Raw genomic sequence first — 24,009 nt, 5'->3', positions numbered from 1 at the left:
TGAGTCTGTTGTTTATGTAGAGGAAAGCTATTGATTTTTGTGTGTTGATCTTGTATCCAGCTACTTTACTGAATTTGGTTATTAAGTCTAGAAGACTTTTGGTGGAGTTTTTGGGGTCTTCTATATAGAGTATCATGTCATCTGCAAATAATGACAATTTGACTTCTTCATTTTCTATCTTTATTCCTTTTATTTCTCTTGTCTAATTGCTGTGGCAAATGTTTCCAAAACTATATATATGTGTGTGTGTATATATATATATATATATATATATATATATATATATATATATAATTTTTTTTTTAAATCCTTTTATTAAATCTTCTTTTGGGTACTGGGGATCAAACTTGGGACCTTGTGCTTGCAAAGCCGGCACCGGAACCACTTAGCTAAATCCTTGGCCCCTCCAAAACTGTATTGAACAGGAGTGGTGATAGTGGACATCCTTGTCTTGTTCCTGATTTTAGTATAAAGGATTTCAGTTTTTGACCATATAGTATGATATTGGCTGTTGGTTTTTATAGATGGCTTTTACAAGATTCCAATTTTTTGTAGGGTTTTTATCTTAAATGCATGTTGGATTTTGTCAGATGCTTTTTCTGCATTTATTGAGATGATCATACGGTTTTTGTCCTTGGCTCCATTGGTATAGTGTAGTACATTTATTGATTTGCATATGTTGAACCATCCCTGCATCCCTGGGATGAATCCCACTTGGTCAGGGTGTATGATCTTTATAATGATCTTCTGCATTCTATTTGCCAGTATCTTATTAAGGATTTTTGCATCTATGTTCATTAGTGAGATTGGCCTAGAGTTCTCTTTTTCAGTTGGATCTTTCTCTACTTTGAAGATTAAGGTTATGCTTGCTTCCAGGAATGAATTTGGGAGTATTGCTTCCCTTTCAATTTCATTGAAGAGTTTAAACAGCAGTGGCACCAGTTCCTCTCAAAATGTCTTGTAGAATTCAGTGGTGAAGTCACCAGGACCTGGGCTTTTCTTAGTTGGTAAGTTTTTAATTACATTTTCAATTTCATTGATTGATATTGGGTTGTTTAGAACTTTTAGGTCTTCTTCATTCAACTTTGGTAATTCATATATGTCTAGGAACCTGTCCGTTTCTTCTGTGTTTTCCATCTTATTGGCATGTAGGTTCTCAAGGTATGTATTGATGATCCTCTGCATTTCTGCTGGGTCTGTTGTAATTTCACCCTTTCCATTCCCAATTGCATGGATTTGGGCCTTTTCCTTCCTTTTTCTGATAAGGTTGGCTAAGGGTTTGTCAATTTTGTTGATTCTTTTGAAGAACCAACTCTTGCCTTCATTATTTTTTGTATCATTCTCTTAGTCTCCATTGCATTGCTTTCTCCTCTGATCTTTATAATTTCCTCCCTTGTATGAGCTTTGGGTTTATCCTGCTCTTCTTTTTCTATCAGGTTGAGGTTCAGTATCAGGTTGTTTAATTGTGCTCGCTCTGTTTTCCTAATATGAATATTTGCTGCTATGAATTTCCCTTGTAAGACTGCTTTCATTGTGTTCCATAGATTCTGATATGTTGTATTGTCATTGTCATTTAATTGAAGGAACTGTCTGATTTCTTCTTTAATTTCCTCTGACGCATTGGTTATTCAAAAGTGTGTTGTTCAATTTCTATGTGTTTCTGAAATTCTTGGATTTGTTTTGCTATTGATCTCCAATTTCATCGCACTATGGTCTGATAATATGCAGGGGATAACTGCAATTCCTTGGCTCTTACTTAAACGTGTTCTATGAGTGAGTATGTGGTCTGTGTTGGAGAATGACCTGTGTGCAGCTGAAAAGAATGTGTATTCTGATTTTGTGGGGTGGAACACCCTGTAAACATCTGTTAAGTTCATTTGTTTAAGAGCTGATTGAGTTCTAGTATTTCATTTCTTATTTTTGTCTAGTTGATCTATCTATTTCTGACAGTGGGGTATTGAGGTCCCCCACTACTATTGTATTAGTGCTTATATGGTTTTTCATGTCTGTTATTATTTGTTTTATATAGTTGGGAATACTAGTGTTTTGTGCATATATATTTATGATTGTCTTCTCTTCCTCTTAAATTGTTCCCTTTACAAGGATGTAGTCCTTCCTTGTCTCTCTTAATTAGTGTTAGTTTGAAATCTACTTGATCTTCAAAGACGATAGCTACTCCTGCTTTTTTTCGGGTTCCTGTCGCATGGATTATTGTTTTCCACCCTTTAACTTTCAGTCTATGATTTTCTTTTTGAATTAAGTGTGTTTCATGTATGCAGCATATTGTTGGATCTGGCTCCTTGACCCATTCTGCCAGTCTATTTCTTTTGATTGGTAAATTGAGACCATTAACATTGATGGGTATAATTGAAACATATTGACTTACATTGTCATTACTTTTTCTCTTTGTTGGATTCTCCCCCTTTGCATTTAATTTCTTGTTGTGCCCAATAGATTCATTCTGCTGGGCTTTCTGAGCTTGTGATCCTCATTGTCTTTTCCTAGGATAGTCTCTAAAACTTTTTAGAGTGCTGGTTTGGTATTCATGAAGTTCCTCAGGTGCTCTTTGTCATGAAAGTATCTTATTTCTCCATCAATTTTGAAAGACAGTTTTGCAGGGTACATCGGTCTGGATTGGAAGCTATTTTCCTTTAGGACTTGAAATATGTCACTCCAAGCTCTTCTTCCCTTGAGGGTTTGTGTTGAGAAGTCTGCTGTGATTCTGGTAGGCTTTCCTTTGCATGTGATTCGTTTCTGTCCTCTAACTGCTTGTAGAATTTTGTTCTTCTGTTGGGTTTCTGGAACCTTAACTATTATATGCCTATGTGTAGATTTTTTTGATCAAGGCTATTTGGAGTCCTATATACCTCACTTATCTGTATGTCAAGCTCTTTTCCCCTGCTGGGGAAGTTTTCTGCCATCACTTCTGTGAACAGTTTTTTTATGTCATCTGCACTCTCACCTGTTTCTTCATTGACTCCAATCAGTCTTATGTTATTCTTCTTTGCATCATCTAGCAGCTGCTGGATGATTTCTCATGTTCCCTTATAATTTTGAAGCAATCTTTCTTTTCCTGGTCACTAATTGCAATCTTATCTTCTATATCTGAAATTCTGCCCTCACATTGGCTCGTTCTACTGTGTAAACTTTCAGTGGAGCTTTTAATCTCCTGGCAATCTGTTTGCATGTGTTTTATGTATTCCATTTGTTTCCTATGTTGGGATTCCATCATGTTCCTCAGCTCCTCAATTTTTTTAATCTGTGTCCTCTAGATTTATTAATCATGTCTTGCACTATGGGCAGAATCTCTGCTGTTCTTAGAAATTATGTCTCTTTTCATTTTTTCCACGTCTCCTTTTATTGCCAGTTCACGGAGTCCAGGTGGTTGAGTATCAGATTGTTCCACCGTGTTTCCCTTTGGGGTTGCTTCAGGTGATCTGGAAGTCTGGTTTTGAGACTTGTTTACAAGTCTTCTCATTTCAGTGGTGGATGGAGAGGGGTGTGTGCTGCTGGTGCCTGTGTGGCTCACCTCCTTGGCACTGTGGGTGGCTCTGCTCCTTGGTGCCGGGGGCAGTGGTACAACAGCCTGGAAGGCTCCTCCTTGGTGCTGGGGACAGCTCTCTCCTTACAGCATTTCTAGAAAATAGAGTGCCTCTATGTATAATGTTTCTCCTTTTTGTCCTTTTGTTATTGGTGCTCAGCTGATCATAGATTGAGTCAGAGCTAGATAAAGGGATTTTTGACCTTTATCTAGCTCTAATAGAGCTAGATCTGACATCAGCTGTTAGGTTGGCCATAGGTGCCTCCTGACCCAACTCTTTGGGGGAAATAAAAAGTTAGCAGTGATAAAACATTGACCTGTTAAATTTAATCCCCCGTAAGGCATTTCTTTTGAATGTCATTATGGGCTTTTTATGGGAAGTGATAGCTTTTGCTTCTCAGCTTGGCATGATTATTTTGGAGAGGTCTTTGCTGGTTCTTTTTCTTCCTCTACTTGGTTTTTGCCTAGGAATTTTTATCTGTCTGTTGCAATGACTTTTGAAGAATTGCCAATAATAGGGCAGATTAGTTGTGTATTTGTCTGGAGAGTTGCCTGGTTACTCACGGTTAATAAACACAGCCAGCTGATGTCCAGGTATCTTCAGGTTTACTATTATATGTGTTCTGGCTATATTCACACTGGACTCTGTTCATCTCTGAAGGAGAAGGTTGTTCTCATTTTGGTGTGTATTGATCCAGCACCTCCTCTAGTTAAAGGTGAATTTTAATTCACTGTTGAACATCAACTCTCTGTAAGTATGTGGGTGAAAAAACCCTGCAGGGTTGAATCTCAGTATAAGTCCTTTGTAGGAAACAAATATAATATGATACCCAATCTATTTTTTTGATTCCTGTCACAATTAAAATCCATTCTGAATTACAACAAAGCATTTGTCTTTTTTTATTGTGTGTGTTTATTTTTGGTCCTCATCTGGAACATTTGATGCCTTATTGGTTACATGGATGTCTGCTAAACAGACGAGTTGTTGAAGCCAGAGCCCCACATGATTCCCTGTTTACCCTACATCTCTAGCACAGTGCCCAGCACATGAGGAGCAGTCAGTGAATATTTGCTGAATGACTGAGCCATGAGACACATATTGTACTTAGTGCTTGAAATAACTTTTTGTCATTTAATTCTCTCAATGTTATGAAGTAGGTGGCATCATTCTTCCCATTTTATAGCTGAACAAACTTATAAAGTCTCTTGGCCAGCATCTCTCGGCTGTTGAGGGAGGAGTGAGGGGTTGCCTCCATGAGCATCTGAGCTTGAAGCTCATGCTAGACACATGAACCTTTAACTCTCCCCAGGCAAGGGCACTGACCTACAGAAAGCCATGGTATACATGGGGCCATGGCTTCTGGAGGGCTCCTTAAAATGGTCCGCCTATACAGATACAAAATGTGGGCCACCCTGATGTCTGCCAGAAGTCAGCATTCATGTGCCTCTCCCTTCTAGGTTTTTCTCTTCAGCCTTCTGCAGAAGTAAAAGCACAAATGGCTGAGTATGTTTCTACTTCTCCCTCTGTCCATCTTACTAAAGCCTGTGTCTAGGGGCTCTGTGACCTTAGACACCACTCTCTTTATTTTTGGAACAAATTAAATTATCCCGTGTAATCTAATGTTGGTGGCAAACATCTCAAAGCATTGGTCACAAATATTGTGAGGGAAAAATCAGTTTCCCTTCAGAAGACTTAGAGCTGAGTCTTGTTTGAGACAGTTTTTTAGATTATCCTAAAAATTAGTGCTCTACAGTCGTACTTTAATAGAAATGTCATTGTGTGCATGTTAACACATACCTGACAGCAGTAATTGCTTGTGACAGCTTGTAGCTTACTGGTAGTTATTTAAAGGCAGTCTTGCTTTAGGTTTCTTCTCCCTATCACTGCTTTGGACAAAATGATTTGTTTCTGCGTAAGGCCTGTCTCGGCAGAGCTTCCACCATTTAGAAGTGGGCATCTTATTTGTAACCCTTAAAAGATCTGTGGTTTACAGATAAGAGCAAAGTAATAGATGGATATTATAAGTAGTTTGGGGTCATTTCACCTGTTTTTTTCCTGTGGTCCTGAGCAGGGTGTGACTCATGCATGCACATTTTGAGATAAACTCCATGATTAGTTTCACATCATATTTATTTGTTTGTGGAACACAATACGAGCTTCCAAGTTGGTTACATTTTTGGTTACATTTGCTGCAGTGCACCCTCTCCCTCTCTGTTTTGATTTTATTAGTACATGTTTGTGTTAATAATGTTTAAATTCCTTGTATGGTGTTGGTACATGTATATAACATGTCTTGATTCCTTTTTTCTTCCCCTTTCCTCCTCTTCTCCTTCCTCTGTTTCTTGAGTCTCTTCCCATTTGAGAAGTGTATATCTCCCTACTTCCTATTATCTATCTTTTATTTTGCTCTTTATTTATAATTTGGGCTTCTCATCTAAGATATGATTATTTAAACTTGTGTGTCTGATTTATTTCATTTAACATGGTTTCAAGGTGCATCCATTTTCCTACAGATTACTCAAATCCACCTTTCTTTATGGCAGAGTAGTACTCCATTGTGTAAAAGCACCACATTTTCTTTATCCATTCATTATCTGACAGCTGCATCCTGGGATATTCCTGTGAGCTGAGTTCCTGAGAGTATGTGTTGTTGCTTGTTGAGCAAAGCTGTCTATCTGTTAGTTAGTTCTTGTATTTGGCAGTATGGGAGCATTTGAAAAAGCCCAGGGAACTAAGTCTGGATTAGGAGGCATAGTCTTTGAGGGTTGCCCCTTGCCAAACATTTTACCTGATTCTCTTTGACAGGCAGAGCTGGAAGTGTGTGGGCTCTCCTAGCCCTGGAACCTGCCAGTCTAGCTGATCATCCTGCAGGGCAGCAGCCCTGGCAGCTGTAAAAACTCCAGATTGGGAGCTTGACAGGTGATTTGTTAAATTATTACCCATGGCCTCTGGTGCCAGGCAGCATGGAGCTGGGCAGGATTAGAAGGATTACACAGCCAGCAAAGGTAGGAGGGGTGACTGCTGGCTGCCACCAGGCCTCCTTGTTGAGACAGCCACAGACGGTGGTCCTTGAAGTTGTATCTCTGGCTCTGCAGAACATATAAAGAATGAAGGATCCAAGCACAATGCATTGGCTGTAATAGGCTTTTCGAAACCCTAATAATAGGTCACGGCACCAAGAATGCCTAAAATTTCAGCAAAATATGCAGGAACTCTATTTTAAGAGCTAGGGAGAATCTATCATATGTTAAGTATTTATTGAAGGTCATTGGTCCTTTGCTACTGCAGGCAAAGCAGTAGGCTGGTACCTTTTACTAGTAGCTAGTAAAAACAGTCCAGCAACTCTTTTCCCTCGCTTAGAAGTATCCATTGTTTCTTGTGTGTGAATTCTGTATTCTAATTTCCCTACAGCTAGAACAAGAGGTACCCTTCTCTCTCCCTCATGCTTGGGAAGTGGGCTGTCCTGTGGGGAGAGGACCAGCCTTTAGGGTCCTCCCTCTCTGGCTCCACATCCCTGTCCCTATGCCCATCTCCAGCAGAGGGGCCCTGAGTGAGGCACTAGCAGTGAATGTCCCCATGGCCGCCTCCTGAGAAAGCTCCTAACACCCCTCTAAGTAGCAAAGGCTGTGGTGAAGAATGCCATGCTCTAGCTGTAGATCTTGGGGATAATAACTGTGCCTCCTTCATGGGATAATTGTAAGGATTTAAATCAGTTAATATATTTGAGGTGATTCTAACATTATCTAATATATGACTCATATTCTTTATTTATGAATGGATCAATTTCTTTTTTTTTGTAGTACTGGGGATTGAACTAGGGCATTCACACTAATCTACATTCCCAGACCCGTTTTTTATTTTTAAATTTTGGGACAGCATCTTGCTAAGTCACCAGATTGCCCAGGATGGGTTTGAACTTCTGATCTTCCTTCCTCAGCCTCCTAGAGTGCTGGGATTACAAGTGTGTGCCACCACATCCAGCCCGACTCTTTATTAGTAATCATAATCATTACTATTTCTACTGCTACCATCATTGTTATTGAACAAGGGTGGGATCATTGCAGTGGCTTGTTAGGACATTTCTCTCAGGGGGAGGCCGTGTGGACAGAGAGGCCTCTTTCATTCACTGCCCTTCCGATGGAGGTGTATGTGGGGACAGGGATTTGGAGCCAGAGAGGGAGGACCCTAAAGGCTGGTCTCCCCCATGGCACAGCCCAGGAGAAGGCCTCTCCTTGGAGACTGCCTGGGTGTCAGAAGCAGAATGGCCTCCTTCAGTTTAATTTCTTCCCTGCCCACAGGCCACCTAGAGTTCAGAAGGTTATTTTTCTATTGTACTTCATTAACAGAACAATAAATTCCTTCTAGGACATTCAGAACTTTAAAATTAAAAAAATTGTTTTGAAAAGCTAAGTTGACAGCACTGACTGAAGGATATGGCAAGAAGTAGTCAAAAGCCCATGTTCTATAAGATACTCTAAAAAGCCTTTTCTGTTTCACGGAAATACTGGATCAGTGAGGAGGAAACTTCTCCTGAACCAGAAAGTATCATTTATAGATGTCCTTGATGGAATCAGTGAGAATTTAGGTTTAAACTCTGCTGGCGACAATGTTGCTTTTCCTTCTGTCTGTCTGCAGGCTGGGATTTGAGGAATTCTATTCATGATGCATGTGAGCAGTTTGTTGTGCCCAAGGAAAGATGATGAGGAAGAGGTCAGAAGACCTACATTTTGTTATGGATTTGCGAGTCATCCTGTGGAGAGTTACTTCTGTGCTTTATTTATAAAACTAGAAACTGTTCTAGCTTCCAACTGTGTTAGTAACCAGTGAGACAGTGCTGTACTGGGGGACTTTTTTTTTTTTTTAGAGGAAGAAGGTATGATACTTACTCAAATTGTGTTTCATATAGTTAATGGGCTAGTGAACTGATACTACCCTCTATTACTGTTAGGGAGACAGTGCTGTTTCCTAGGTCAGATTTCCTGAGAGCTGATGGTTGGCCATACGGTCAGCACAGTGAGGCCAGTATCCAGGTCCTGGGTGAGGTGCTTTACATCACTAACTTACCTAATCCTCACCACAATTCTACAGTGTAGGAGTTGTCACACCCATTTTGTGGAGCAGGAAATTAAAGTTTAATAAAAGCAAAGTAATTTATTTGAATCACACAATGTTGGTCATTCATGGAGTGGCCATTTATTGAGTTACCATTACGTGCCAAGCCCCAGGGTTATCATGGAGAGCGAATCAGACACTGGTTGTCAGTGCAGTAGTCAGGATGCCCCCTCCATCACTGGGCTTCACACCATGACTTGTCACCACCATACTCGCTCGCACAGAATTTTAGTGGTGGAAGAAACAGGGCTTTCTTGAGACCCCTTAGCTGTAGCAAGTCCCCAGGTCCCTGGTCACATCACTGATTGTGGAATTACTCTCAGCATTAAAGCCCAGAGGAGTCCATAGTCCTGTTGGCCTATTATTACCCAGCCCTGCTGTCTCTTGCTGTTACAAATGCCAAGACTTTATAACTTTTAAATACTTGATTAAAAACCTATTATAAATGTTAGGGATGTCCCTGCTTTTAAAAACAGAGGATGCTGAAGCAGAAGCCAGCTTTTTTTCTTGATCTCTCAGGTCTGTCATCATGTGCTTCATTGATGTACTGTGTAATTTTGAGTCTGGATGTTTCAGTTTTTCATTTTCTTCAATGTGTCCATTGTCACCTCACCTGCCATCACACAGATTTTTGCCAAATGCTTCTCTCTCTCTAGGTTGGCTGTTTCTGATCTGCTATGAATGAGGAGACAGGGTTTCTGGGGTTTTTATTCTATTTTTTGTTATATGAAAAGCAGGAAATTGTTAGATGAGACCTGAGGAACAAGAGTCACTGGCTTTGTGCCAGCCGCCTCTGCATTTGGCCTTGTGGCTGACTGTACCATGGTCCTATGTGCTGTGGTTGTGGTCTTGCTGCAACCCTGAGCTCTGCTGGAGGTATTGAGAGCTCAGTGGTGGTAGTAGCATCTTGTGGTATTGGTTATGGAGGTGGGGCTGCATGACCATGATAGTGTTCAGGTAACCTTGTAGAGTGTGGGTTAAGAGCATGGGCTAGGAAGACTGGGGTTCAGTATCTCCAGCAGAGCTCAAGGTTGTAGCAAGACCACAGTTACAGCTGGGTGGTTGCTAATAGACAAATGTAATGTAGACGTCAATAGTGTGGGCACTTGAGTTAATGTAGGGGTCTGTCCTTGGCTCTGCCACTTACTCTTTGGGTGACTCAAGTCTAGAAACTGCTGAGGGTATAATAGAACCTACCTCTCAGGATTGGTGAGAAGATTAGATTAATGCATATACAGGGTTTCAAACAGTGTCTGACACATGTAAGTGCTCAGTAGACATCGACCCTTACTACCCAATGACTCCCCTGGGATCCAGGCAGAATTGATTTTATTATTTAAGTGTTGTAGCTTATGTTCTGCCCTTCTGCCAAGCACCACAATTGGTTTCATGATCACTCTTGCTGGTCTTTTTGTTCCTATGGCTTTTCTTGGTCTACCAAAGACTTAAGTGGGACCAGCAGACGATTTTTTTTGAGAATAGTTGCACATTCTATTCTGAGAGGTAGACCCTTTGCTTTGTGAGGTTCCCTGTATCAAGTTTCCTCTTTAGGTCAGAATTGTCTCCTTATCTGGTCCTCAGCCTGGGCCTCACCGACCTCCCTGGCAGATTATATGAAATGCCAGAAATATTCAGGAGATGAAATATCCATTAAAAATGGAAAGTGTTCTCTTCTTTGACATCTGTACCCATTTTTATGGGAAAAATTTTGAGTATTTGTCCCCTCTGTATTATTCCATTTTTACACAGTTAATTATTTTTATCATAATCTTTTCTTGGTGGGCTTATAGTATATGCACCATGAAATGAGTCATTAAGGGTTAGGATTTTTTCACTTTCTTTATATTTCTTTTAAGCACAGTATATAGGTGATAAACTACATCCTTGCTGGTCAATTCTAAAATGGTTGAGAAAATGAAGTGAAAAGGAAAAGCATGGAGAAGGAAATCAACAAACATGTTTTTATATTTTCTAAAGGATGTTGCCTTTTCCCTAAAGCGAATTTCTTTTTTCATTCCCTGATACCTAGTTATAATTAAAATACTGAGTGTCTTTGGGAGAATTTAGGAACAAACGGTTTGTCCTCATGAGGCATCAATTGTGTGCAGAGGACCAGTGATTAACAGTTGCCAGGATAACAGGAATAGTTTGGTTTTGCAAGGCTTTGTCATGTGAGGGATTACCTCTGTAATTGGGAGGGGAATGGCAGACTCCCTGGAATTCTCAGGGAGAGTTACTGTTTGGTCATATGTGGAGTTGCCCATATCTGGACTTAGCCTTCCCCTGCGAGACACTGCTCTGTGTCTCGCAGGGAAAGGGATCATCGCAGATAGCAGGCCCCTCTTTAACCCTCCACCATCTTGATCCTTGTCTTCAGCTTAAAGCAGTCGGAATAACTGCATATGATTTTACCTAGTGTTTTTGTATGCTCCTGATTCCCACTGTTGCTGTGTGTGCCACTGTATTTCAGAAAAGAAGGCCCACTTTGATTATATAGGTTAGTGAGTGCTGGTGTTGTATTGAGTCCAAGAAAGGCTGGTCATGATAAGGGGAGGAAGCTCTGAGGTTCCTGTAAACTTTCCTCTAAATTTCCAAGGTTGGAACTTGGTAGAAGAGAGAGATGACCACGTTCCATCTTCCTCCCTACAAAGGACTAGGCGAGGACGACTATGTCCTGGATAACATCTGCTGCCTCTGCATGATTAAATAGGGCCCTTTTCTCATAGCCATCCTTTGTATGGATCACACATGTTTCTTTGAAACTTTTGTCAATAGGAATGAATGTCAGCTTCCAGTGGGTTTTTGTGGTAAATCACGGTGAGTGAGGCCACCTCCTCCTTCATCCAAATCAACAGGAAAGAATGGTTCTATGGATGGTTCTTAAAACCCCTACCTTATTCACTTCAAAAAGCCACAGACAGGCAGAGCAGAAGTCACTTAAGATTGTCCACCACCGTGGAGAGAAAAGTGCCAGATGATGTAATGGTATCTATCTCTGGCTGCTTCCCGCAGTAGATTGAAAAACAACAGTGATAACAACAACCTTTGAGGTTAATTGGCTAGCATTAGATGTGATAATTAGGAAGAGTGTAAAACCTAAAAGTAACCAATGATGAATTTCTCCAGTGTCATCTGGCTAAGTAGGTAACAAAACAGAATGGGTGTTCGGGTGTGTCTAGCCCTCTCTGTCACCTCTTTCCATCTGCCATAGTGGCCTGGTGTTTTCACTTTATGACTCTGTTATGTTTTTTTCCTCATCACGCAGGGGATGAACCAATTCAGAGCATGATCTGCTGTTTCCACTAAATATAGCTAGGAAGTAGCACAAGCAAGACTCAGGCCCAGGGATTTTTATTGTTACCTTGGGGAGAGATTAAAGGTGGATGCTTTAGACTTGATGAGAATAGTAGGAAGAGGCAATTGGTATGAGGAAATATTGCTACAGGGTGAACCTTTTCAAGCCTTTGTGAGTTAAGTCATTTCCCTAGAATGTTGGCCAAGCCTCAAGAACACAGCACGTGGGGATGTTAATCATGTTCAATAAATGTCAGACAGCATCCACAGATTTATAGGTTTGTAAATCCAAAGAAACTGTTATTAAGGTTTCTTGCAAGCCCAGGATTGCTAACTATTTTTTAAAACAGTTCTAATAAAATAGCTCATCACTGTCTAATATTGTTTAAGTATCTGGCTGAGAAGGAAGATGATTTTGGAATACTTTAGTGTAGTGGAGAGTGACTATGGCAATGATTAAAAATTATTTTGTGGTGATGATGAGTTGTGATAGAGGGCAGGAGAAGGAAGTACAAGATTTCTAAAACTCAGGATTTTCTCACTTGTGCTAAATTTCCACAGGTTTGAGATAATTTCTCAGAGTATATTACTAGCACTCAGACTTCTTCCATAATTGTGGTAACCTCAGAGTGGAGACTTAACTTTTAAAATTAATGATGCGGTGAACTCAGACTCTTTAATTACTATAGCTGTGCAGGTGGATAAAAAAAATCAGCCTTCAGAAAGTGTTATTGATAGTGTCAGATGGCACTAGGGCTAATTGACCAGACTAGCATGGTTTTGTGTTTTCTTCCTAATCAGTTCACATGGGTGACAGAGGGAGAGAGAGTATGACTGTGTAGCCCCTGGAAGTCAGTTAATTTGCCATCACAAATAACTTTGGCCACTGTAATTAGTCACCTAGCCAGTTCCATGTTCTACCCCTCTCAGTTTGTAGCAGTTCTTGATACCTGATTCCACCTACACGCCTGCTCTCACATCTCCATAGCAACATCAGAATATACATGAGAGGTTTGTTTTTTCAGACAGGCAAATTTGACCTTGCAGATATGCTCCTTTTATTACTAAATATACAAAATGCTCTGAATACAAATTACACTAGTACCTGCCTTTTAGGAGTGTTTGTGGGGATTAAAGATGACAATCCATATAACATTCCTAGAATCATGATGCTTGGCAGATGTAGGTATTTAGCCTGTTAGTATCTATCTCTTGCTTTTTTTTTAAGTGTCTTTTTTATTAGTGTATGTTTGCAATACATGATAATTGCATTCATCTTGGGGAATTGGTACATACATACATACATATAACCCATCTTAATCATTTTTACTTCTCTTCCCTGACCTCCTGTTCTTATGCTTTTTGTGATTCCCTGCTTTGAAGTCTCCACCCCGTTGAAACAGTTCTCTTGAGGGTCCCACTGGTCATATAGGAGCCCGATCCAAATGCTATTTGATGACTGTATCTTGTGCTCTTACTGAGCACTGTCCTGGAAGCATTTCTTTTCTGGCTTTCATGGCACAGACTTATCTTGATTTTTCTACTACATTTCTGGACTTCCCTTGTTTCCTTTCCTTCCACAAGCTTAAATATCTCATGGTTTCTCTTATATGAGAAACCTAGAATATAAATAAAGAACAAAATAAAAAGATAACAGGAAATAGGGAGATAGTTCTTTTACAGATGGGAAGGGGACCAAGAAAGGGTAGGAGGGGAGTGGGGAGGGGAAGGGGATGGAAAAAGAACTGAGATGTGCTAATTACACGTACCAGCTCCCCATGAAGAGTATAATCATTATACACTGCACACATGTGCATATAAAAATTGAAAAAAAATAAATCTTTATCTCATCTTTTAACTTTAGTATTTCCATTTATTTATTTATTAGCTATTTTAAAGTGAATTACTTGCTCAAAGGGCACAAATATTTTTTAGTGCTTTGGGGAAGTCCTTACCAAGCACAGACATAGAGCACTTTCTGTGTGAACAAGGGTTGATCTTGGCTTTGGCATTGGAGGCAGAAGAGATAAGGCCAATGACTTGAGAATAAGACATGGCTGCTCAGAGTTTGTGTAATCTACCAAGGAACATATACATAGGAGCACAGAAGCTCAGAGGATCTTTTATTTTATAAGTGATTTACCCAGGTTTTTTGAGAGCAACCTGGAAATTTCAAACCAGTAGTTCAACATACTGTAACATTGGCATTGGAGAGGTTTCTGGGCCATCTGAATAGTCCTCCTTTTGGCAAGCGAGATAGGTATTCAAATTTATCAAGCCCTGCTTTTCAAACTAGTTTTGTATGTGTTACATGCATATGCTTCTTAGTAGATTTTGTTTAGGGAACTAAAAATTATGAGCATGGTAATTTACTTCTCATAGCCACATACTTTTGTTTCTCAAAGAGGTTTTGCCAAGAGAGACTTATTTAAAACTCTTTAAAATATAAGTTTATTGTATATCCAGAAAAGTGCACAAGTTAGAAGTGTACATTCTGGTAAATTATCATAAAGTGAACATACCCATGTAATTGCTTCCCAGTCTAAAAAATAAAAATTATTAGTGTCTCAGAAAGCTCCTTTATCCTCTTCACTCCATCCTTCCTCTCCTAAAGTAAACACAGTTTCTGACTTTCGGCAACCTAGATTTTGCCTATCGAGTGAGTGTTAAGCTTTTGATCTTTTGGAAGCTCACTTTAAAATTAAGTTAAACCCCTGAAAGTCTACATGTGTCCCTTATCCATTGTGGTATAACCAGTTACCCAGGCCTTTGAGACTAAAGGTGACAGTAGTGTTGTTTCTTGTGACTCATTGGGTTTGCTGAGTGCTTGTGTTGGCTTCTCTGGTTGGGGTCAGCAGGCTTCTCCCCCTGAGGTGTTTCATTCTGGGCTTCTCCAACTACAGTAGTTTCAGGGCAGCATTTCAAAAGAAAACGATGGAAACTTTGATGCCGTGGCAGAGTCACTTCTCCCACCTACCGTGGTCCAAACAAGTCAGAAGGCCAGCCGAGGTTCAAGAGAGTGAAGTAATCAGTTCTACCTCTGGATAGGAGGAACAGCAAAGTCACATTGCAAAGGAGTGTGTGCTAAACATGGCTGGCCATGAAACAATTCACCATACCCCCCACAAGCACTATTTACTCCCTAATAGACCAAGATTATTGTTAACACAGAACTGTGTAATATTGAGACTCTGTTCTACCTGGTTCATGTTCAGCACTGTCATGTGAAAGAGCCAAGTGGCTTGTGGGTAGGTAGGGGGCGTATTTGTCTTTATCTAAGAGGATTGGATCAGAAAAAGAAGTACTTTTAGGACTGACTTTTCTTTGTTTCTGAAAGAAACACCATTTTCTTCTTTCTCTCTCTTGGCAATTTCTTTGATTATTTGAAATAGCCGCTGCTTATCTCATGGAATGATTTAAACTATTGCTTTACCAACATGAGAACTCTTGTGGAGTTGAAATGGGTGCTCTTCAAAGCACATAGTATCTTGAATCATCAGAGGTAGGATTTGTGACACAGAGACCTCTTCTCATTCCTTCTGGCTGTCAACTCTACTCAGCATGAGGAGATATTCAGGAGGTTTATTTATCTGATTCGTAAGTCCTGGAATATCTATGAAAATGAAATCCTGAAGCAAATATCAAAGCTATTTGTTGATACAAGAAGAATCTCTGACTCATCAGAAATATCTGATTGACATATTATCCACATAGATGCTTGTGGGGTGATTAAGTTTCACATTTTCTTTGGATTCATCTTTTATCCAGGTGGCTTTTCAGAACTGAACAAAGAAGTGTTTGGATTTGATTTGTGATTTGGTTATAATAAAAGCAAGGAGTTCTCTGCATTGAGCATTTTCTATGTGCAAGGAGAGCACTAAGTGTTTGGGAAACTAAATTAGTAACCATGGCTATCACATGGCACATAAAAGCCCAGTAATGATTAGCCAACAACACTAAGGGGTAGATAATAACCTTCATTGAATTGATCGTGTTCTGGGATTAAACTCTATAGGTAACAACTCAGTCTTTACAGAATCTATAAGCTTAGTTCTGGTATTGTACCCATTTTCTAGATCAGGAAATCCAGGTGCAGAGAGTCAAAAAAAATTCACAGCTAATAAATAGCAGAGCCAATATTTAAACCTAAGACAGGTTGTCTGAGTCCAAGGCCTTGGTACCTTCTCATTTCTCAGGACTGGCGTCTTCATAGAGGTTGACATGATGTCTGGATTGTTGGAGCACAAAGGCAGGATATCTGACCCTCTCCCACAGAGCTGCACCACCCTCTGTTGTTTAATTCCAGGGCCAGGCACCCCAGGCAAGGGTTCTGAACTGGCTGCGCCAAGTTGCTGCTTCACTCAATTAATGATCTCTCTGGGGTTTTGGCTTCTCATTTAATCTATGGTTCCTTCTTCCCCTCTGAAGAGGAGAGCTGGCTTCCTCAAAGCCTGACAGCTTTTTTTCCCCTGTGATGAACTAGTCATATAAATCATTTTCAGCTTACTCTTTCAAGAAATGTTCTTTCTTTCAATATTGGAATTCAGTGTACCCTGGAAGGCAGGGGCTCAATGCCTTTGCCTGAGGGAGTATTAATTAGACCACCTGTTCTTTCTCTGTTTTAGAGCACGCTAAGCCTCCTATGCACTCAGGCTGAAGCAACAATCACCATGGCTTTCCTTGGCATTAGTGGATATTTTGACACTTCTTGAAGGCCTTCATTTTCACAGGAGGAGTTGGCTCTAGGCTACTTGGAAGAGTAAAGTTGGACTAGAACCATAGGGTACCCAGATTTAGTCTCCTGAGTTTGAAACTGTACAATGTAAACAAGTCTTTAACACTCATTGTTTTCTTACTTCCTTTCCCAGTTTAGAAAAACACTGGTCCAGATACTAGAAATGTAGGCATTTTATGCACATTATTTATCCTGTGAAAGAGTTATGTAAGATTGGTATTATTGCCCCTATTTTACAGATGTGGCAATGAAGGAGGGTTCTGTAACTTGCCACTCTGGGTAATTAGGAAGTAACCAAATGGTGCTGTGATTAGGGCTCAGGTTTTTCTGATTTCAAGTCTTGTACTTTTTTCTGTGTGACTTCCTCACGTGACTTGGCCTTCAAACACCCTTTAAATCTCTCATAGAACATATTTGGAGTCCAAAATAGTTTTTGTCTTAAAAAACCTGTCACCTGGATCTTGCTGTAGGAAATGTACTTTCTCCTCCTCATCCTCTGTACAGTTTTCCTCTGAATTTCCAAGATGAAGTAATGAAGGTTGGAGGCAAGAAGCCCTGGAATTAGGTTCCCCTAAGTTACTTGCCAAGAAATAAAAAAGAGTAGATGTCATGAGAAACTCTACCATTGTATCCCTGAGCTCTACTGGAAAGTTCTGTACTTCCCATGAGAAGAATTAAGAAAGAAAGGGAAGAAAGATCTTGGCAGAATTCTGTTTTTCACCCTGTCCCACTGTCCGAGCTCAGGGCTGTGGGTTCATGGCTTTGCTTTTTTCTTACTGCCTACCTTGCAGTTCCTCCTCCATTCTTCAGATGTGACATCTTGTTGGTCTTAATTCTTACTTGCACCTAACTTTGAGATGATAAGAAGGCCTACTTTTTAGGTTTGCAGTGCCTGATGGGGACCCTTCTTTCTCTTGTGCTCTGTGCTTGCCTTTTGGAGCTAGTCTATTCATTTTTCTGCAGTAAAAGAAAACTTTGAGTGAAATGAACATTGCGTATTTTGTCAGATCACTGGTTCCTGTCATGCCTTTTTGGGAACCATGGTTTATGAGATGTTCTGGATTGGAAGCTTTAGTAAAGTATTTAAATATACCTCAATTCATTCTTCTTTCTTTGGACTAACTCAAGCAGTACAACACATTTTTGAGTCTCAAATACTTCAGATGGAGTCAGAATTAAATAATAATTACATATATAATTTAACAGTAATATTCAGAGCTTTCATTTTTCCCTAAAGGGATATTGACAAGTAACAATCTGAGCTCGAAGTGTTGAGGATAAAATATTGATTTTTTTTTTTTTTTAGCAGAGTTTGTATGGTACCCTAACCAAGAAGTAAGATTGCATTTTCTTCCTCTTTTACCTCCTATTAAATGGAAATTACTTAAAGCCAGGCTTTCATTGTCCCTAAATTTTGACTGAACAAAAACAAAAAAATTCAGAGAAAGTAAATTTTCTAGTGAGATTGCCAAAGGCAGAGTGATGAGAACACAGGTGTTAGACCAAGTAAACCTGGGCTAGAATCCAGGTTCTTTCACTTCCTGGTAGTGTCACTCAAGACAAGTTGTTGAACTGCTCTGAGTTGGTTTCATTATCTTGTACAATAATGCCTACACTTCAAGATTGTTGTGAACATTAAAAGCAATGGATTAACAGCCGGGGATTTAGCTCAGTGGTTCCACCACTTGCCTCGCAAGCACAAGGTCCCGAGTTCGATCCCCAATACAAAAAAAAAAAGAAAAGAAGAGAAATAATGCATTAACTCTTTAGGTCAGTATCTTGCACATTGTGGGAGCTTAATAAATAATAGCTCTTATTTTGTCTACTACGTATGCACAAAACATATGGGGTCTATGTCCAGTAGCAATCACCTTTGGAAAAGGGAATCTTTGGGATTATACAATCTGAGACTTGTATTATACAGACAAGGGAATGGAAACCTAGAAGAGTTAAATGACTGTGTCAAAGCTGTGGAACTAGTTAGTAGGAAAACTGAAACTAGGACCCTATACCTGACTTATAGTTTATGCTCTTTCCCTGTCATCATGACTAATTTGGTCTGGATATTTATATCAATATCTCTAGGGCAGAGTTTCCTGTAATTACCTGGGGAAGAGGGATAGTGGGATTATGGTTAACAAAGTACATTCCTGGACTCCATCCTAAACTAATGACCCCACTCTCTGGTGGTATAATCAGAGATTTGCATGTTAAAAAATCACCTCAGATGATTTTTATATATCTTATGAATTTACATTTGAGTTTGATATGAGTTATTTGTGTTGACTATAAATTTGAACCTCTTTGCCTTTTTGCTGTAATTAAGAGTTGATCTTCACAGAGTGGCTCCAGAGAGGTCATGACCCTCAGTCGAAGAAACAAATTCTGTTCTAATAATGCTAATAATGACACTAATGGCAGTTACCATCTGTGGAATGCCCCAGCTATGGTCTTAGTACCTTCAGGCACTTGAAGAGTACTTGGGACATAATAAGCACTTTGTCAGTGTTAGCTGTAGTAATCTCATTTAATCATCACAGCAATCCATTGAAAGTTATTATTGTCTGTTTTACAGTTACAGTAAACTAATATACAGAGAAGTCAGATAACTTGTCTAAGGCCACCCAGCTGTTATATGGCAAGGTGTTACTAGAACTCATGTGTCTGATACTGAAACCCAAGTGGGATAGTAGACAGTGTATGCAAAATATTTTTCAACAAATACTAAAAGTTAGAGAGTTTCCACATTAAAAGAACACCTGTCTAGGTTTAGTTGATACTGTCTGTTGAGACAGAGCCAAGAGAAGCCTCACACTGCTAAATAATCCCTATTCTTGGTTTATTCAGAGTCAAAAAAGGTTTTCCTGAAGGTGAAGAAGCTGGCAAAAAATAATTTGTTTAAAAGAAAAATGTTTTCACCTTCAGTCTCTTGTATATATGAAATGGACAATGAACAGCAACTGACTGAAGAGCCAGACTCAGCTTCTTGAAGACCGAAGAGCTCAAGACTGAAAGCCTCCGAAGGCTTTATGTACTGTGCAGTTTTCTGTTGCTTCTGCTGGTTGTTTTATCCTTGACCCAAAGTTGAAGTTTTATATACTGAGCCCATCACCTGCACATGGGATTGAAGTTATTCTCCCTCTCCCAGCCTCATGGAACTTGACCTTGAGGCTTACAGGAGAGGGACTGTTACTATTGGTCTTACGTATTGTTCCAGCTATTGTGGCTGAATGAAAAACTACCTCAAATTTGGTGATTTTAAAACAGCAATATTTAATTTTCCCATTAATCTACCATCTGGACAGGATTTGTCAGGGATACCTCTTTTCTGCTCCATTTGGCCTTGGCTGAGTTTGCTGGAGTCCCAGAATCATCTGAAGCCTCATTTATTCATGTCTGGCATCTGGGCTGGGTTGAGAGGACGGAACAACTTGCGGCGGTGGATTGCGGGAGCAACTCTTGGTCTCTATGGGGTCTTTCTGTTTCACTCTGGCATGGTGGCTTCACACTACAAAGTGATCTGGGCTCCAGAGTTGTGCTCAGAGGAGGGGTGGGGTGGGCAGATGCCTTTGTTGCCTCTTACAGCCTAGCCTCTGACTCGAGCAGTGTCACTTCCACCATATTCTTTTGGTTGAGGCAATTGCAGGAGTCTAGCAGGTTCACAGGAAGGGAACATAAAGTGCTCTGCTTGACGGAGGAGTGCCCAGTTCTCATTCATTGTAAAAATACAAGGGATAGGATCTATTGCTGGGGCTGGCTTTCTTTGGAAAATATAATCTGCTACATGTGTTGACTGTACTCCTGCTAAGTGGACTCATTCAGTGCCTGAGTGGTTTACTGAGTCCCTGTATCCTCATAGTTAGTGTGATTTATGAATTTGCAGATGTTAAAAAGGCTAAACTTATAAGTTTTGGGATGGAACTTGAACTTTGTTTACTCAAAGCCATGTAAATATATGATGGGCAGTGGCTGGCAAAATTTTACCTCGTCATGGAGGAATAATAAATAGAATGTTTTTTTCTTTTAAGAGGAAATAAATCCTTAGTCTTTGCTCAGAAGCTTAGGAAACCTTGCAAAGCACGTAGTCATTGTGAATTTTTTGACAATTGTTTAATAGGGCCTAAAATATTTTGGAGGTTTGTGAATAAGACAAATAAGAATCTATTCTTACGAAATTTAGAGCCGTGTGGAAAAGAGACAGTAAACAAGAAAATGGGCAAGAATGACTAAGAATTTCAGATAGTTGCAAGGTTCTTAGATGAATGGGAAGCTCTCAGGACAGGTGGTAGTTGCCATAATGTCATTTGAGTCTACTTGGCCAACAGAGTCATCAGAAGAGACATATGAAGAGTTTCATGTAGCCCTCTTCTGTACTTGATGCATGAGCTAGATGTACTTGATTTGTAAGCTAAAGTAGAAATTGTCAGGGAATAAGCACAAGCTTGTTCACAAAATTCTAGAGTTGAGTTAACCACCCCTTCAATATCTACTCTCAGTTCTTTTACTCCTTTTCCTCTCCAAAGAAAGCTTCAATAGTAGTAATGTAAGAAAATACAGAGAAGTAGTACTTTTACGCAGTAGATAGTAAACCCCTGGAATTTATTTTTTTCAATACAAAGTATGACAAATATAAGAAGAAATTTTATAAATTCATGAAAACTGAATTTGTAGTAGGTTATTTAGGGAAGTTAGTAGTATTAGGCTATGTCTGTCATCTTTTAAGGATACATATCAGGTTTTCCACATGATTGTCCTTTCATCACTTTATCTCATAATAATTATCAACCCCACAATAAGTATTAGTTGTGTTTGTTCTTTACATCAGCCTCTAGGGTCTGAGGATAAACTGGTAATCAGAGTCCCTCCTTTCATGTAGGCAGACAAAAAGAGCAATATGACAAAATAACTGTAAGCCCTAAAAATAGCCAGAAAAGAAAGAAATTCTGGGTTATAGAGAGGGACTGACTTTAGATGAAATGTCAGGGATGGTCTCCTTGACCACTGATGCTAGATATTCTAATGCTAACACAGTCACCTAGGCTGGAAAAAGTGTTAGTCCAAATCCAGGACATCACTGATGTCATGCTGCCACCATAATTGAGGAATGATTGGTTGAGAGTTGGGCAATACAACAATTCCTGAAGAGTATCGAGTCCTTATAGCCTTAAAGTTTATAAGAACTCTTTACCCCAGCTGGTATGATCCAGGGTGTCTACCTAGTGACATTGAATGAGGGTAATTCTACAAAGCTGCTTAGCCTCTGAGCCCCAGGTCTGATGGAAACTGTAGATTTCTTGGCTCTGCTTAAAGCTTGTCCCATGAGTGATAGGGAGCAATAGGTTTCAGAAGCCTGACTTCATCTTGGCTCCTATTTTTGTTGGATAGTGTTGCTAAGCAACAGATCCCTCAGCTGGAGCAACAGAGATGGCCAAGAGAAGTGGGTGGAGGCAAGTGAAGTAGAGTAGTGCTTGACTAGTGTTGAAGGATGACTTCTAGGAACAAAAATCCATAGCGTTTCACTGTCAGAGGGAGGTCTGATTACACAATTTCCCACATCCATTGTGTCTGTCCCTCCCTCTTCTCTTGTGATCTCTGTACTTGGTTTTGGGGTTTAAGACTTTTGGTAGTTTGGTAAGAGCCCTGCATACTAGGGTCTGGTGGTAATTACAAGAGCAAAGTGGCCTGGTATATGAGAGTGCATTTTCCCTTGTACAGATCTTGAAGAGGAAAGGGCCTTTAAATGAGAACATTTGGTTCATATTATTTTGATTTGTATTAATGGGTTGGTTCCAAAGTCATGACTTGCTTTGGGAAATCTAATGGAGAACACTTGCAGGATATTGTGTGTTTGCTTTTTTTCCCAAGTGATATTTCCCTGTATTCTTTTTTTTTTTTTTTGGTACTGGGGATCGAACTTGGGACCTTGAGGTTGTGAGGCAGGCGGCAGAACCACTAAGCTAAATCCCAAGCCTTCCCTGTATTCTTATCTTCTTCTATAACTATTTAACTAACATTTAAAAAAATTTTTATCTTCTGAGAAGGCATCGTTTCTTAAAATTGTTCTTGAAAAAAAGGGGAGTGTGGAGTGTTTTGGGTATGTCAGTCTATGGGACAGAGAGTTTGTGGTCATATCTGTCCCCATTTCTTTCACCAGTTAATATTCACCTTGCATGTACTTCATGTCATTTATGTGTGCTTTTCAGTGTAGTTGGCCTGAGGGTTAGTGCAGTTTATCTTTGATTCTGCACCCAGCACAAGAAATATTTTGGATTAAGAGAGTCTGAAATAAGTTTGTTCCTGTGTTTCTGGAAGGACTAGTAGAAAAAATGTCTAGAGGTTTCATGGATGGAACCCAATGGTTGATCTAAAAATGCATAGTAGTAAGCATGAGATTTAGAAATCTTTTTTACCTCCTAGTCCTATGACTTTGAGCAGGCTACCTATACTTTCTGAGGCCGGTTTCCTATCTGTAAAACAGGCATGAGAATTCCCTCAAAATTTCATTCTGAAGACTGTACGAGATAATGTATATAAAAGACTTAACACATAGCATAAATGTTTAATAAATAAATGGCAGCTATTTTTGTTAATAATTATTTTCCATGTATAAACTTCATAAATTGTCCTAAAGGTGTGTAACTCTAGCTGGGAAGAGTGGGACAGAAGATTATCTTCTTTGAAGAATCCTATAAACTAGATGGATTTCTTACAGGGATAAAACGACTATAAATCATAGATTCCCCCAAACCTTTGTTCCTGCAAGCCCTGGCCTCCCAAAACCCTAACCTTTTCATCTGTTGGCCACTCTGGCTCAGAGTAGACCTGTATTACCTTTGACAACTTCTTATAGTTATCTTCTGGGCTTCTTTCTGTGTCTGGAAAAGCTTGCCATGAGCATTCTTCACTTAATCACCTTGGAGGTTTCCAAGACCTCTCAGCACCATAGATCTTGTTGGAGAGTTGGCCCAGGGACCCAGGCATGCGCCCAAATCTCGCTGGCTGCTGTGCTGGTGTTGGGTTCCCAAGCATACAGCTGGGAAAAGAGTGTGATCACTCCTGGGAGCCAAATTGTGGCTCTTCTTAGCATCTGAGTAGAGTTCAGGGATAGAGAAAGTGGGCTCACTGAAGCAATAAACGTGGAGTTCATGGACATGGGAATGATACTTTTGATCACGAGTTTCACTAAATTATAGTGATGAGGACAGTGACGCCTTCCATTTATTGAGTGCTTAAGCCATGATGCAAACCCAAGTACTTTATACATTTTGCCTTGTTTAATCCCAGTAAGATCCTTGTGGAATATAGATTTAGTTACTTCCCTGCAGA

At 39.8% G+C, this 24,009-nt stretch overlaps 1 protein-coding gene across 5 annotated transcripts in view; it reads left to right on the top strand.

The window, feature by feature from the left end:
• Arhgap26 (Rho GTPase activating protein 26) overlaps positions 1-24,009 on the top strand; it is a 466,045-nt gene that overhangs the window by 57,583 nt on the left and 384,453 nt on the right. The window lies entirely within an intron of this gene.

This window comes from Heterocephalus glaber, unplaced genomic scaffold (genome assembly GCF_053883595.1).
Source record: "Heterocephalus glaber isolate CG9 unplaced genomic scaffold, H.glaber_assembly_v1.0 deba00001463, whole genome shotgun sequence".
Lineage (NCBI taxonomy): Eukaryota > Metazoa > Chordata > Mammalia > Rodentia > Bathyergidae > Heterocephalus > Heterocephalus glaber.
This window is presented reverse-complemented; position numbering and strand designations above follow the sequence as displayed.